General features: G+C 41.3%; 1 long non-coding RNA gene across 1 annotated transcript; it reads left to right on the forward strand.

Annotated features, from left to right (window-relative positions):
* Nucleotides 1-115: 115 nt before the first annotated feature.
* On the forward strand, nucleotides 116-17,189 carry LOC125916755 (uncharacterized). Its single transcript, XR_007456018.1, has 3 exons — nucleotides 116-925; nucleotides 11,662-11,725; nucleotides 15,861-17,189. It is a non-coding gene; the product is annotated as an uncharacterized LOC125916755 (long non-coding RNA).
* The last annotated feature ends 119 nt before the right edge of the window (nucleotides 17,190-17,308 follow it).

Here is a 17,308-nt window from a genome sequence, read left to right on the forward strand (position 1 = left end):
CACACACACACACACAATATAAGAAACCTCATGAAATGTGCTGGGAAGGGGAGACATTGGGATTGTTAACTAGGTTCAATGTTCTGCACCCCACCCTTTGCCAAAAAAGGCAAAAAGAATAACGCATCTCCTTGGTGCCCCAAAAGGAGAACTTGATGGTGACAGCCTCACAGTGAGTGCTTATTTCATGTTTACCTATAGTTTTTTCCTTCCTTTATCTTTTGATTTTTCATTTTTCCTCCCAGAAAGCAAGACACTTTTAAAGGCACTGTGCCCTGTCCTGGGACTTGTTACCCAGACAGGGAATTACTATCACAGATTTTCTTTTGTCAAAATGAGTTTGTAGGTTTCTACAGTATCAAATTAGGAAGGGTTGCTTGTTCCTGGATTTGGGGAAGTTTGGCTTTTTTTATGCTCTTCTTCTTTCTCCTTCCTGAAAATCAGGATTCTCAGATTTCATCAGGTTTAGAGGTACTGAACTTAACAGCTCAAAAACAGGGTAGATCCCTTGATAAATATCATGCTCTTGAAAGCCTCTTTTTAGGCATCAGAACAGATGGACAGTTTGAAAATGTTTGGTTCACTGGTCTCTAGGCTAAGATGGACATTATTTAAACCTGCAACTTTAAGCCAAAGTTAGTTTGGTGGTCTCTAAACCAGAGACAAATTGTTGGCTTTCCAAAACAAACCATAAAGAGAGAAATAAAGGTTTTATTTTGTTCGTGTGTTTGTAAAACGATTTCTTGGAGACCAAGAAATAATAAAGTTCTTTCTTCCTTCTCCTCAGGTGTACGTGGCAGCCTTTGCTGTATCAGCATATGCATCTAGCTATTTCCGAGCTGGGAGCAAGCCCTTCAATCCTGTTCTTGGAGAAACCTATGAGTGTATCCGTGAGGACAAAGGCTTCCGGTTTTTCTCAGAGCAGGTGGATATGTACCCTTTCTGTTTATTATGTACACCCTTTTCGTCCACTGGTGCTAGAGGAGTCGCTTACGCCTTCTATTACATCTGCTTTTGAAATATTTATTGTCCACTTTTCACTGGCTTTAAGCAACTTAGATAATTACAGTGCTTTTACACATAAAGAGAAGGAACGATTTCCCTTCACCTGAAACCTAGTTGCCCCCAGGCACATGACGGTACTAGCAGAGCTGAGCGAGCCTTTGACCATAGGCATCAACAGCACCCTTTGTGTAAAGTCATAGTGAGGCAACTTTTCAAACTGTGATTTAAGGTTTAAAGTAAGATGCCCCCTTACTCATTGACATTGTCCTTCTAGAGGATGAATGCCCCCATCAGAATGGATAGCATCAAATAACGGCATTATTCTTGATTCCATTTAAGAGGAACCATTCATTCATGTATTTATTTAATCACTGAATCTTTCCCGAGCATGTCACACATATCTAGCCTTGTTCCAGGTGTGGGGAGACTGCAGTGGGCTGGGGGCTGGGGTCAGTGTCGGTCTTCCTCTAATAGATGAACATACTTTATACTTATGTAGCCTGAGTTCCTTGAGGTTCCATGAGACTTGCCCACCTAAGCATTAGCAGGTAATAATATTTAGGAACAAAGACCAGGGTCTCTGGTGCTGGCCTAGGTTCAAATCTCAGCTCTAGCTCTCAACAGGTTTGTTTGTAACCCAGCGCAAATTACTTAACTTCAGTTTCCTCCTTAAAGTGGAAATAGTAACAGTGGTACAGACCTCACACTGCTTTGTGACAGTTAAATGAGATGCTCTCTACAATGCACTCGGAACGGTGTCTGATACATGGAGTATAAAGCCTTAGATGAGTGTCTGCTGTCATTATTATGACAGTGTAGTTGGTAATAGCGGAATATTGGGAACCTCTCAAGGATCTGTCAATATGGAATTATTTCGCTAAGATAGGATGCATTGATACAGAAAATAAAAAATAATCCTCTCACCCCTGCTTATGACAGCGACTGGACACATCCGCCCTCTGTATGTCCCTAAATGTTAGCCCAGGAACATGAAACACAGTTGCTTCGCTACGTTTCTCTCCTCCCAATTCTTAGAAAACTGAGGAAAAGTGGGTGGGTTGCTAGAATATTGCTTTCCTTCCTGTTGTCTTGCTGCCCCCTTTATCAGTGGATTTGCATTTGGGGGATAGGAAAGGAAAGCTGGTATAGCTGACAGACTTAAGAGTATGGTGCTTGTCTCAACTAGAAATTACAAGCAGTGTTCTCTGAAACCCAAAGGAGAATGAATATACAATAATCCCAAAGCACATTTTTAGTAGATTGCCAATTAGAAGCTAAAACAGGAAATTAAACACTGATATTGGGGATGTGGGGGGTTAAATCAGTAGTTAAAAGGATAAGATAATTAGATTCAGATTCAACTGGGTTATTTAAATACTAATGCTAAAATGGAATGAGAATAAATGAAAATATAATTTGGTTACCATGGCATTATATGCGTTCATGCGAAAAAATAAAGGCCAAAAATAGCCCGGACTACAGCAGACAATCAGGACAGGATGAGTGGTATAAGGAAAGAGTTAGTAACGTGAGCTGGTGTAAAGCTGAGCTTCAATCCCATGAGCCCCTGACAAGGCAGGGCCAAATTCTGGATCTGCTTGTGTACCTCCAGTGGTGCCATGGAGAGAGAAAGCAGAGCTCCTGGGCACATGGGCACAAAGACAGAAAGAGCATTACATAACTTCGTCTTTGGTTCCGTGAAATGGATCCCAAAGAAATAAGCAAGAAAGAGATCTAGTCATTGTTAGTAGCAGAAGGTGTGCTCGATGTAACGTAGACCTGCTTTCCAACCCTAACCCCACCACATGCTCTGTGTGTGGCCTTGTACGAGCTACTTAAACTTTCTGAGCCTCAGTAGTGTCTTTATAAAATAGGAATGATTGTGCTTAGCTGTGATTCATAGGTCGCAGTAAGGCTCTAGTGAAATAATACACTGAGATATAAAATACTTGCACTGAAGATGGTAAACGTTCAGCACGTGGTTATTGCTCTCATATTTAGAGGCAACTTTTAAAGTGCTTTCTAATATGCAGTGTCAAGAATAGTAAATAAGATATACTGTATCTATTCCACTAATTCAAGTGGTTTGAAGAGGGCATCCTGTCACTGGCGAGTCTCTGACAGAAAGTCAGCCACGAGGCGGCCGGGAGTCCTCACAGCTGACGTCCCTATGGTAGCACCAGCAGTCCTGCTCACGATGGAGCCACTTCACCCGTCTGGAATTTAGCCTATGGCCTCAGATACCCAAGAATGGATGAGTCTTTCAGGCACAGACTCACTCTAGCTAATCCTTTAGGAAACTGATATATAAACAAGAGTGCTGTTCTGTGCATTTACTATAAAAAAATAGACCTCTTACGGGGACCAGAGGGCCTTGGTCGCATGACCCAGCATACTTTCGCCATAAACAGATCACTTGGGAACCCGGAATTTAATCACCAGGTATGTGTACAATAAGAAGGGGAGGTGGCTGTGGAATTTGGTGTGCTCCGCTGCCCGTTGCCCCAGGAGTGGAAAGGGTTTTGTCCAGGGCTCCTTTTCCGGGCCACCAGGAGACTCTTCAGTTCAGCCTCCTGCACTCCCCCTCTCACCCTTATTTATGATGACCAGCTGACCTGTTGTGCAAGAAGACCTAATTTAACACATCTAAAGAGCGTGCCAGGGTGTTTGTTGTGTCTCATGCCGGCACCTGCCAGGATGGCCCTTTCTGCTTCCGGCCTAGGAGACAGTCTCCCTTTATGGAGACAGCGTGACTCTACCGTCGTGCATTATATACGTGTGATAATACATCAGCTTTCAGAGTTTGGGGCCTTCTTTGCTTTATTACACCTCTCCACAGTGAGTAGAGTTTACCGAATGATTAATAAACTGGGTAGGACCTCCAAATGGGTATTTTAGGGTGGAAGTTTATTCTAACAAGGACCTTGATAGAAATCATGTATCCAAGTGAAAGGACCTGGAAGGAAACTAGGGTAATTCAGCTCTTCCACTGAGTTTTCTAGATTTGAAAAGCAGTGTCTGTCCTTTTCCGGAAGCCTTTGAATGTTGTTGCTTTGTGGTTTGGTTGGGGGTGTGGATGTTCGACCCAGTCAGTGGCCAAAAAATTTGAAGTAATTGCTACTTCGCAGAGTTTGGCTGCATCACAGCTTGCTCCTCTGTATTGTTTCTCACCTAAGCAACCCCCAAATGCAATATGAAAATGACTCATGGGGTCAGAAACCAGAGAAAGCATTTGCTGTTCACATTTTCCTCAGAAAAATGAACTGTTAGGTTTGCGGAGTGCTTTATGCTTTTCGGACTTGTGCAGGATCTTATGTGATCTTCAAAGTACCCGCTGTGTGGCAGATGAGGTGAGGATCAGTTCTAGGCAAATGCTTTTCGGACTTGTGCAGGATCTTATGTGATCTTCAAAGTACCCTCTGTGTGGCAGATGAGGTGAGGATCAATTCTAGGCAAGAAGACGGAGGCCTGGAACATTAGCATCTCCCAGTGCCCTGCACCAGAAATGTTGGAATGTTTCTATTCCGGTGGCCTCCCTGCCTCACCTTTCTTGGAGTCTCTTGTAAGTGTAATTACTCAGAGCTGCCAAGGCCATTGGCTACCAATGGGAATAGAGCATTATGTGCGCCGATCAGACTCTGGGACTTTGCCTGCCATTGTCACTTACACCTTTCATCCTCCAAACCCACATAGGACTTTGTTCCCAGCTCCCACTGTGGTCTGGGGAGTGGCCTTTGTGAATGAGCAACATTCAGGAGTAAGTCATAAACATTCCTGTCCTGTGTTCTAACCCCTGGCAGTTCTACCTTCTCTGGGGAGGAGTTTGCTTTGTGCCAAGAAATGTGATTCAGCCTCGGTTGTTTAAATAAGCTCAGAAAAAGGGGAATTCAAAAATGACTTCCTTTTTCTGAAGTTCTTTCTGAATTCCCCCTTTTTCTCCTCAGGGACTAAGCATCCTGCTGGCAGTTTCTTCCTTACTCAGTTCCCCTGCTGCCTGGCAAAGGGCTAGCAAGCTGGCTCAGGGCTTCATCAGGGACTGGACAGGTCAGAAAACTTGTTTCAGTTAACTTTGCTTCTCTTTTTATACCTTTGGGAGAGGTTTGGTATCTAAAGCATATGCAGTTAAGCTATTACCTAAAAGTGGCTATCCCTGATTATCTGGAACGTCAGCTGTCTGATCACTGTTCGAGTCATTTTTACCATTTATCCCACCCCCCGGACCCTCCTCCTCCAGCCATGTACTGTTGAGAGTTCGTGACAGAAAAGCTGAATGGAGTTACTGAAGGTTACTAAAATGTAAGAGATTCAAATGAAGTCTTTTTTCCTTTGATCTCCAGCCTCAGCCTTTCTTGCTTTTCGGTTACTCATCAAGAGAACCCTGAACATACATTCTTGGACAGACTTATAAATACCGCTCCTATCACTTCTCTCCCTGCCCGTCACCCCTCAGTGGTTCTTTGATCTACTAGTAGGCAGAGTTAGTTACTACTGATTAAAGTGGCATCTTATTTAAAGACGTTATCAGAAAGGAAATTCAGGCTGTTCAAATAAAACTAGCAATAAATGGAATACAAGGCAAGTAAACCAGTGCTTTTCACGTCTGGGTCAAGTCCTCGCTTCACGTGTTTTTGTTTCTGTTTTGGCAAGAAGCCACGTGCTTGTCAAACCAGGTGATTAACTCTGAACATGGGGGAATAGAAAATAATTGGCAGTTGCATTCTCCCAAAGATCAGGCCAGCAGCCTTGGCGTCATCCTTAATAGCTTTTTCTTAGAATCCATATCCTATTTATCAGCAAATCCTGGGGTCTTCCTTCAGAAGCCTTCCTTCCAAAGCCAGCCATTTTCACTGCCTCCCCCACTGGGGCTAGCCTCCAAGCCCAAGCAAAGGCAATCAGTGACTGGGATTGTTGTGATAGACTCGTTCACTGGTCTCTTGTTTCCATAGCCAATTCCTCACCCAACAGCCAGAGCGATTGCTTCAAAATGCAAGTAACACCTGCTCTAAAACCTCCAGTGATTTCCCTTGTCACTTGGAATAAAATCCAAACTCCTGGCCATGGCCCCACAAAGCCCCACCAAGATGCTAGCTCCAGAGAGCATGCCTGTCCCACCTCTGCTCATTCAGCTCCAGGCACTTTTTGCCCCTCTTCCAACATACGGAGTGTTTGCCAGCCCTGAGTAGTGCCCATGCTGTCTGAGATGCACTTATCCCAGTTTCCCACGTGCTTAACTTCCTTATTTCTCTTAGCCCCAGACCCTTCCACTGTAGAGTCCTGCCCCTACCACCATGTCTGGAATAGCACTCCCGCTTACCATCCCCCCATCCTCACGCCTTGCTTTCTTCTTAACGCATGGCACAACTGAAAAATTATGTACCCATTTCTTTATTATCTATCTTGCAGTCATGAAGGTTTTTGTTTCTTTTATTTCTCATTGTATCCCCAGTGACTAGGACAGTGCCTGACATATCATATGCTTTTTCTTTTTTTTTTTTTCTTTCTTTTTACTGATTAGTAAATGACGAATGCTGTGGGAGGAATGGCCACTTGGTCCCTCTCTGCATGATTTCTTACCTAGCACTTGTCCTCTTTTCCATAAGCTGACCTTCAAGATAGGAGGCGAGTCAGGAGCTAGGAAGACTGAAAAATTAGGTCTCTGGACAGCTGCAGAAGTGATGTAGCTAAGGGATATTTTTCTGAGTTTAAAAAAGATATACTTACAAAAATACACAAATATTGAAATATACTCTTTCCCCATCTGCCTCTCCCCATACCACTTGCCTCTTCTATAAAGTACATTCAAAGCATAAATCAAAAATGATTAGGTTCTAATCAGAAATTATTAATGATTAGGTAAGTCTTGAGATATACAGATAAATTATAAGAATTTTCAACCACTAGGGGAACTCACTGTTTTTGGGCTTGTGGAAAGAAAGATGCATATAAATACCTGCACAATAAAAACCATATATACTAATTTCCTGAATGTTTGAGAATTTTTACCAATTAGAAAGTGCTCTTATTTGATTGGGATGGTGGAGAGGGATGATAAGAACCCCTTTAAATTGGATTTATCCAGTAGCCTGACAGACAGGACAGTGTCTGCTTCAGGACTGGGTCAGTTCAGACTCAAACTCAAAATCCAATGCCTTTCTGGGTTACATCTGGGTTAAGATATAACAGGAATAGAAACTCAATCAAATCCCATACTAAGGTTAGATTGTGCCCATCATTCTCTACTCCAGTAGATTTTAGAAAGATTGCCATCAACAAAGATTAAATTACGAACCTTGAGTTACCCCCTTTCAATGGGCCCTTTGAGTTAGTCTATGCCTTGGTGTAATCTTTTTCCATTTGGCTGACATCCACTGATGCTGGGATTTGAAGAAGACATTGGGAATAGATGTTAGATTTAGAGCATTTTGAAGTCAGAGGGATCCTCAGACCTCATTTTACGAAGAAATAAATGAGACTCAGAATAGAAGGTCAGACTCCAAAGATTCTTTGTCTAAATATCCTCGAGATGGGAACTTAATGGTGTGCGGAGGCTTTGGGAAGTGATCAGAGCTCAGCCTTGAGAACAGCCATAGAGAGGCAGCTAGGACATAAAGCAAAGAGCATTGGATTTGGAATCAGAAGACCTTGGTGTAAAGCACCACCCCTTGTCACTTAGTAACTGTGTAGCATTGGACAGGTCCTTTGTTTCCTAATTTATAAAATAAGGCGAATGAAGACACAAGGTTACCATGATAACTAAGTGGAAATACTACTCATGAAAAATGGCTAAAATTTAGTCTCCGCCCACTTCATACCAGTGGATGATCCTGACATGTTAATTGTGTCTTCTTTTTGTTTGCAAAGTCACTGGCATTAGTCCTATTTTACAGATGAGGTAAGTCAGGCCCAAGATGTTTAAAAACTTGCTCAAGGCCATTCGGCCAGTAGATGATGTTGCCTGGTTAGGACCTATATCTATGGAACCCCAAAAGTGCTCCCTTGTTCCCTGACACTTAGTGTAGCACATGGCAGATGTTCCAGAAATGTTTCATGAATAAATACCTGTTGTGAGGAAATATATCGAAGAAGACGAAGACACCAATTTCATTTTCCTGAGAAGCTTTGTAAACTTCTTAAAAGAAATGTGCACCAAATAAATCACTCCCAAAGGCCTTTTTAAGCCAGAAAAAAACAAATAAGCAAAATCATTGATACTGTGAATGTTGAGATTTACTCATTCAGGAAACATCCTTTGAACCCATGTAAAGTCATTCTGCGAAGCACTGATTCATGTATCTGACATAATAGTTTTAAAAGGTCGAGGTTGCCTATAATTTTATGGGACATATATATGCTTTATGGACTGATAGGGCTTCTTTTGTAATTCATGTGGACAGTATATTTATCCCTGTTTTCTGGGATTTAAAATTATTACAGAAGAGGTTTATAGTTTGTATATACTGTATTTTGCTTTAATGTTTACATTTGGCCCCACCTACAAAATGCCAAATTCTTGATCAAAACTGTGAATCCTACATTTTTTACTACATTGTTTCTGCAGGAATAAATACGATCGCCTTTTAATAATTTACTTTAACATATGCCTATGTTATGGGGGAGGGGGAACATTCCATAGCTCCTCACCTGCTACAGGGGGAAGGGAGGGGAGAAGTAGGGTGTGTGTGTTGTCTTGCCTCATTTAGTTTTATATGATCCCAAGGTTTAAAAATTAACTCCACTGCTTTCATTGATAGTCCGGAGTGGGTGTGGGGTCAGCAGGGGTGCGGAGGCAGTGGGGAGAAAAGAGGGATGGGTTTGCAACATTTTGTGAGAAAAAGTATCTCCAAAGGAGTTCAATTAAAAAAGAAGACAATGGGGCACCTGGGTGGCTCAGTTATTAAGCATCTAACTTTGGCTCAGGTCGTAATCTCAAGGTTTGTGGGTTCAAGCCCAGAGTCGGGCTCTACACTTACAGCTCAGAGTCTGGAGCCTGCTTCGGATTCTGTGTCTCCCTCTCTCTCTGCCCCTCCCCTGCTCATTCTCTCTCTCTCTCTCTCTCTCTCTCTCTCTCTCTCAAAAATAAGTAAACATTAAAAAAATAATTATATTAAAAAATAAAAAGGAAGACAATGAAGGCCAGCAGAGAGTTGCATTTTAGGAGTTAGGCTTCTAAAGCATGCTGGAAGTAAAAATTGACCTGAAAAATCCCATAGGCACAGAGTGGGGCTACATTTTTTTTATTCATTACTTACATATAAAACCCAGTGGTCATCCCAACAAGTGCCCTCTTAGTACCCATTACCCATTTAACCCACCCCCCACATCCTCATCCCCATCAACTTTGTTTGTTCTCTGTATTTAAGAGTCTCTTATGGTTTGCCTCCATCTCCATTTTCATCTTATTTTTCCTTCCCTTCCCCTATGATCATCTGTTAAGTCTCTCAAATTCCACAAACGAGTAAAATCATGGGATAGCTTTCTCTGACTTATTTCATTTAGCATAATACCCTCCAGTTCTATCATTGTTGCAAATGGCAAGATTTCATTCATTTTCATACCGAGTTGTACTCCATTTTATATATATATATATATATATATATATATATATATATATATATAACCACATCTTTATCCATTCATCCATTGAGGGACATTTGGGCTCTTTCCATACTTTGGCTATTATTGAGAGCACTGCTATAAACATTGGGGTGTGTGTGCCCCTTCAAACCAGCATTTTTGTATCCTTTGGATAAATTCCTAGTAGTGCAATTGCTGGGTCGTAGGGTAGCTCTGTTTTTAATTTTTTGAGGAACCCCCACTCTCTTTTCCGGAGCAGCTGTACCAGTTTGCATTCCCACCAGCAGTGCAAGAAGGTTCCCCTTTCTCCACATCCTCGCCAACATCTGTTGTTTCCTGAGTTATTGATTTTAGCTACTCTGACCAGTATGAGATGGTATCTCATTGTGGTTTTGATTTGTATTTCCCTGATGATGAGTGTTGTTGAGCGTCTTTTCTTGTATCTCTTTGGAGAAGGGCTACATTCTTAAGAGGTCTGTGGTAACTAAAACCATCCAAGGGACAGCAAATTTGCATCTCCCACCTTGTATCAGAACTAGGATTTATGGTCACTGAGACCTGAAAGATACCTGCCCTGTTGAAATCGGGTCAAGCTGGCACAGTTGAAATGCCATCAGTTAAATGTGTATGTGGCACGGCTCTCTCCCTGAGTTCCTCACCCAGCAGAGTGGCACCTATGAGTGGTTTTCGTATCATGTTCCTTGTTACAGCTGAGGGTCCAGAGCAAGGTAAGAGGAGTCACCTCCTCCCTGGAAACCACTGATATGCACCAAAACTGCTGCCTTTCACCTCTCTCTCTTCTCTTTCAATGTGTTTGGGAAATGTTACTTAGTTTCTCTGGGTTTGGTCTCCTCATGGGTGACGTGAAGGTATTAGGCTAGATGCTCTAAGTATAAGATACTTCACTGAGAACCAGCTAAGTCACAGAAATTTTGAAACATTGTTGTCGGCATAACTCTGGTTTCACTGGTACTGAATCCTAGTAACGGTACATTCGCCACTCACATGCCTGGAGTTACTAAGATAACAAGGAAATCTAACTCAGGAGCCATGTTTCCTTTAGCTTCTTCATTAGTGAATAAAACAGAAATAATGACCCCAGTGACAGAACACAGGGGGATGTGCCATAGTCTCCATTCCAGGGGATTCTCTTTCCTAGAACAAAATTACATTATTTACTGAAGATATTTTTATCTTGACAGAAAATGAGTAAAATGTGTATCTTAGCAGTTGGCTAACATTTCTTCAATGATTGTTTGGCTCTTTAAAAAAAATTTTTTTTTTAACATTTTGTTTTATTTTTTGAGAGACAGAGTCAGAGCAGGGGACAGGCAGAGAGAGAAGGAGACACAGAATCTGAAGCAGGCCCCAGGCTCTGAGTTGTCAGCGCAGAGCCTGATGCAGGCCTCGAACTCACGAACTCACGAACTGCGAGTTCATGACCTGGGCCAAAGTCAGATGCCTAATCGACTGAGCCACCCAGGTGCCCTGGCTCTTTTTTTTTATAGAAACATTATTCTTTTAAAAAATTATCTTGGATCAATCAGTCTTTTAGGTGATTTGGAAAGAGGCTGGGCTTTGTGATACAGAGCTTTCAAAGGAGCAAAATCTGAGCCAGACATTTTAGTGTGGCTCAGAAGTAGCATTCTAAAATATCTATTATCTGACATCTTAATTAAGACATTTGCAGGTACTTTCACAACAGCTAATAGAGATTTTGACATTGGTAGCCAGTGTCAGATTATATGGTTTATGAACAGGCACCCTTGCATGCCCTTGCTTTTGCTTCACACTTTCCAAAACATCTCTTTATCCTCAACATTTGCCTCTTTGGCTGTTTTTCCCAGAGCTTCCAGACACTTCCATCACCTGATTTCTTCTTAGGCCTGGGGAATTTGAGCAAATCAGGGCTGAGTGTATCAGGAGCGCCCTCTTGAGGACAGACTTGTTGAAGGAAAACTAAACTTCTCATTCGCTTTGACACTGCACACTGTTACATCTCAAGGCCAAGGGTGAAGGAATGGATTTTATGAGACGCGAAAGTCAATTAATTTTTTGTTTTCTGGATTTTACTTCCATTAGGTCAGCCACCATCCACCTATCTCTGCATGTCACGCTGAGTCTGGAAATTTTGTTTTCTGGCAAGGTAATGTGCTAATATATTTGGCCTCCATCATTTTTTGTAATGTTATAGATTTGTTTTAATCAGGAACTATGGCAAGTGCTTGTTAAGATCAAAAGTATGCCCTGGACTTGGGCTTTGTCAGATGGATTTACACCACTTGGTGTTCATGCCTTCATCTCTGAACAGTTACTGATATTTGTCTACTTCATAATTAAGGATTCAGGAGGATAATTTAAGTTGTTCCCTTAAAAAAATTTTTTTCCATCTATGTCTAGGCCACCACCATTTTATTCCTGTAACTTTTTTCTCTAATTCCACAGCCACTTGAAATGCCTTGTATATTTCAAGAGACACTAAATACTTACAGGCATTTATGAGTCTAGACAACAGGGTTCTTTTTGCTTTTGAAAAATTTAATTTTTTTTCTAAACATCACATTTTATTATTAAAAATTTTTTTTAATGTTTTTATTTATTTTTGAGACAGAGAGAGACAGAGCATGAGCAGGGGAGAGACAGGAAGAGAGGGAGACACAGAATCAGAAGCAGGCTCCAGGCTCTGAACTGTCACCACAGAGCCTAACACGGGGCTCAAACTCACAGACTGTGAGATCATGACCTGAGCTAAAGTCGGACGCTTAACCGACTGAGCCACCCAGGCACCCCTAAACATCACATTTTATATTGCTGACTTTTTTTTAGTTGGGGAGTTGTTGTCCCTATATTCAGTTTATATTTTGGATTTGGGAGGAGGGTGGGTTGTTCTGAAGAATAAATAAGACTGAAAATATTTCCTAAATGGATTAATTAATTTTGTTAAGTTATATATGTATTCAAAAGGCAGAGTGTACTTTAGGAGGAGAATTTGAACATCCTGGGTTTTCAAACAATGATTTTCAAACAATGAGCACACATCAGTTTTTAAAGCATTTTTCTCTGCTCACAGTGATAACACCTGAGTTACCACATTGCCTTTTCAAAAAAACTCTGTAAAAGTTAAAAGATATAAAAGAATATTTTGCAAAAAATAATAATAATAATAATCCCCTCCCTCCACCCCAACCCCCAGCCACTCAGTTCCTCTCTCTGGAGACAATATCGCTTTAGGTTGCAAGTACCGTAGTTCCCTTTCAGAATCTTTGCCAGTAAAGTTTAGAATTGAAGCTTGATTAGAAACTTCTCTAACTTTCACTGAAACCCTCTGGGAAGAATTCTTATAAGATCTCTAACTTTCTAATTGCTAAGAGTCACTGACCACGGAAGCATATTATGATGATGATGATGTGATGTATTATGTGATGGGAAGGATTTTCTCCCAAGTAGTTTCTGTGTGCCCCTTACCTTACACAACAGTATTCTCTTCAGCCTCCATTCTCCTTTCTCATCAGCCTTTTCCTGGGCAATCCCACCTATTCCCATAGGCTCATGACTCCCAAATCTTGCTTTTTTTTTTTTTTTAGTTTATTTATTTATTTTGAGAGAGAGAGAGAGAGAGCAGGGGAAGGGCAGAGAGAGAGATAGGGAGAGAGAATCCCCTAAGTAGCCTCCATGCTATCAACACAGAGCCCAATGTGGGGCTTGACCTCACAAACCTGTGAGATCATGACCTGACCCCAGATCAAGTGTCAGACGCTGAACCAACTGAGCCACCCACATGCCCCTCTTGCTTTTTAACCCAATCTGACATTTCTCTGCCTTTTAATCAGGTTATTTAAGCCAGTTACACTTATTATGATTATTGATGAAGTTGGGTTTAAATGTGGCCTCTTATTATCTGTTTTCTGTTTGTTGCATCTGTTCTTTGTTCACCTTGTTTTTTTCTCTGCCTTCTTTGGGACTGAGTACTTTCTATGATTCCATCATACCTCCTTTGTTGGCTTATTAGCTAAAACCTCTGTTTCATTGTTTTAGTTGTTAGTTTAGGGTTTATATTATGTATCTTTAATATAGCCTATCTTCAAGTAATATGCCACTTCACATATAGTGTAATAAACTTACAAGAGTATACCTCCATTTCCCTTCTCCTAACCTGTGACCTCTGTGCTACTGTGAACATAACATTTTATTTACGTACCTTAAAAACCCCACAATACAACATTACTGTTTTTGCTTTAAACAGCCAATTATCTTTTTATGGTAACAACTTTATTGAGATAAAATTTGTATGTCATACAATTCCCCTATTAAAAAGTATAATTCACTGAGTTTTAGTATATTCACAAAGTTGTCCAGTTACCATCACAATCAATTTTAGAGTATTTTTTAATATTTATTGTCCAATTGGCTTCCATACAACACCCAGTACTCATCCTAACAAGTGCCCTCCTTAATACCTATCACCCGCTTTCCCCTCTCCCCCACCCTCATCAACCCTCAGTTTGTTCTCTGTATTTAAGAGTCTCTTATGGTTTGCCTCCCTCTCTCTCTATTTGTAACTTTATCCACCTTTCCCTTCCCCCATGGTCTTCTGTTAAGTTTCTCAGGATCCACATATGAGTGAAAGCATATGGTATCTGTCTTTCTCTGACTGACTTATTTCACTTAGCATAATCCCTCCAGTTCCATTCGTGTTGCTGCAAATGGCAGGATTTCATTCTTTCTCATTGCCAAGTAGTATTCCATTGTATGTATCCATCCATAGTTGATGGACATTTAGGCTCTTTCTATAATTGAGCTATTGTTGAAAGTGCTGCTATAAACATTGGGGCTCATGTGCCCCTATGCATCAGCACTCCTGTATACCTTGGGTAAATTCCTAGTAGTGCTATTGCTGGGTCGTAGGGTAGTTCTATTTTTAATTTTTTGAGGAACCTCCACACTGTTTTCCAGAGCTGCACCAGTTTGCATTCCCACTGACAGAACAGTTTCATCACTCCAAAAGAAACCACCCCCACCTACCTACCAGTACCTACCCCACCCCAGCTTCTAATTTCCATCAACCTCTTCCATCCTTAGGCAATCCCTTACCTACTTTCTATCTCTATGGATTTTCCTATTAGGAATATTTTATAGACGTGAAATCATGTGGCCAAGGGCTGCCTGCTCCCAGCCCTATCACTCCCCTGCATCATGACCATGGCCCCCTACCAGCCTCCCTCCTTTCACCTTGCTCCCCTATGGCCTGTGTATTGTCATGCAGCAGTCAGAGGGATCACCCTCTCTGCCATTGTTTTTCTATTCCTTTTTTTAAAAATTCCGTTTTTACTCTGTTCTTTTTCCATTTGTGTCTTCCAGTTGGTGCCACCATTTATGCAAATGAGAAAACTATGAGACCATCTACAAATTCTCCCTGTCTGTCACAATCGGCATCTAATTTGTCAGCTAGTTCTATTCCTACTTCTTTCCTGGTTTTGGGATCATTCCCTTCTACTCTGTCTGCTATGGCCTTAGGTCACTTCACCCTCACTTATCCTTGGAGCAATTACAGCAACCTTGTAACCTGTCACCTTGCTTCTCATCTTTTGTGCTCCTGGTCCATTTTCTGTATTGGTCCCAATTGCCTCTGCAAAGTCTGTATCTAATCGCATGAGTTTTCTGTCTAACCAAACATCTTATTTTCCCCCAGCATATACACACCAGATGTCTTAGCCTGGCTTCTAGAGCTCATTGTTTTTGTACTCAGTCTGTCTTTCAGCTCGTCTTGCTGAACAATCCAAGACCTGTGGGACAGAACCACACCATGTTCTCTTATACCTCTCTCCCTTTGAACAAGCTGTGTTCTGCCTTCTTTTGCTTTTTTTCCTGCCTAGTGAACTCCTGCTTATTCTTTGGAGCCCAGTCTAAGTGCCCCCTTCAGACAGGCCTCTTCTGATGCTTTCACCCAAGCATGTTGGTCATTCCTACTTCTATGGTTCCATTTCTTAAATATACTCAGTTACAGCCTGTGCCTCTCTTTGTGGGCATTACTTGTTTTCACTTTTGTCTCCCTTTCATACTGTGAGTTCTTCTAAGGGAAGGAACTTACCTTATAATTTCAGTTCCCCGATTCTCTTCCAGATACTCAATTGGTACATATATTGAATGAAAACTTATCCTGTATAATAATGAATTTTATTATGAAGAGGTTCTATATAGTGGTTGATCATTCATGCAGCCTAAGAATTCCTGATCTGTATGGCTCTCCTTTTAAATATGTACTAATTGGTATTTCATTTCAGATGTGAGATGGAAAAACAAATTCTGGGGCAAATCCATGGAAATTGTCCCCATTGGCACCACCCACGTGACTCTGCCAGCGTAAGTTCTTCTGTGCTTAGGAACTTTATAGAATTTAGGGCCAAGATACAGCTTTAGGAATGGGACTCCCATTGTCCCCCATGGTGTTGAGTATATGTTTTTTCCCTTTTCATTGGTTTGACAGTAAGTTCAAATGTACCTCATTTTGACAAGCTCACATTTTCTTCAAACAGAAATGCCACCTGGAAACCAAAGTTCATTGAACAAAAGCTCTTTTAAAACTCGTTTCCACTTTCTAACAAAATTAAGAATGGTGGTTTGCCTTAACATTGTTGTCCTACCTAACTGTCAGAATTCCTTTAAAGAAAGATATGGACTTGATCCTACAGAGATTATTGGTACTCATTTATAAAGCCAAATGGCTGTGAGTGTGGCCTCTGGGACTGGGCTAATAGGACTCATGTACTCACCCTGCCACTTACTAATTGCAAAGCCTTGGGCAGGTTACTTAATCATTCTGATCACTAGTTCCCTCATCTATAAAACACGAGAAATAAACCACCTACTTTGCAGGGTTTATGAAGATTAAAGGAATAATGTACATAAAGCACTTTAAAGAGTACTTGGCAAATAGTATATGCCATGTAAGTGTTTGGTCTTATTATCATTATCCTCGTAATTATTATATGACTCTGTAAGTCTGAATACTTTCTCATTGTAAAAAGATTTAAGATACGTGTAAGATGTATATATAAAATAGGGGCGCCTGGGTGGCTTAGTTGGTTAAGCATCTGACTTTCGCTCATGTCATGGTCTTGTGGTTTGTGAGTTCAAACCCTGCAACCAGGCTCTGGGCTGACAGCTCAGAGCCTGGAGCCTGCTTTAGATTCTGTCTCCCTCTCTCTCTGCCCCTCCCCTGCTTGCGCTCTGTCTCTCTCTCAAAAATAAATAAACATTAAAAATTTTTAAAGAAAGATTTATCTATAACATAGATATGTGTCTTTGCATATACATATATACATATGTATGCGTGTGCACATATATACACATATGTGTGTATGCATGTGCGTATGTGTGTAGAGAGCAGATTGTAGAAGATGCCCCCACCTTCCCCATTGCCTCTTCCGTTTTCTAGTTTGGTGACTTTCGGCAAGTCACCTCTGGCTCTCAGTTTTCTCCTCTGTCAAAGGAGAGAGTGGGTTGTTCGAGGACATCACCAGCTTCCAGTGAAGGCCCTGTCAGCTTCCAGAGTGGCCGTCTCTGACTGCTGCTCCCCTCTGTGACACGGATGACTCCTGGGGGAATGGAAGTCAGAATGCCCAGCATGGCTTAGGCACCCAGTTGGTTCTGGAAATGAAGGAAGGAGTAATTCATTATGTGACTTTTTTTTTTTTTTTTAAATAGCAATATCTGTTTGCATTTGCTGCTG

Source organism: Panthera uncia, unplaced genomic scaffold (assembly GCF_023721935.1).
Source record: "Panthera uncia isolate 11264 unplaced genomic scaffold, Puncia_PCG_1.0 HiC_scaffold_1094, whole genome shotgun sequence".
Classification (NCBI taxonomy): Eukaryota; Metazoa; Chordata; class Mammalia; order Carnivora; family Felidae; genus Panthera; species Panthera uncia.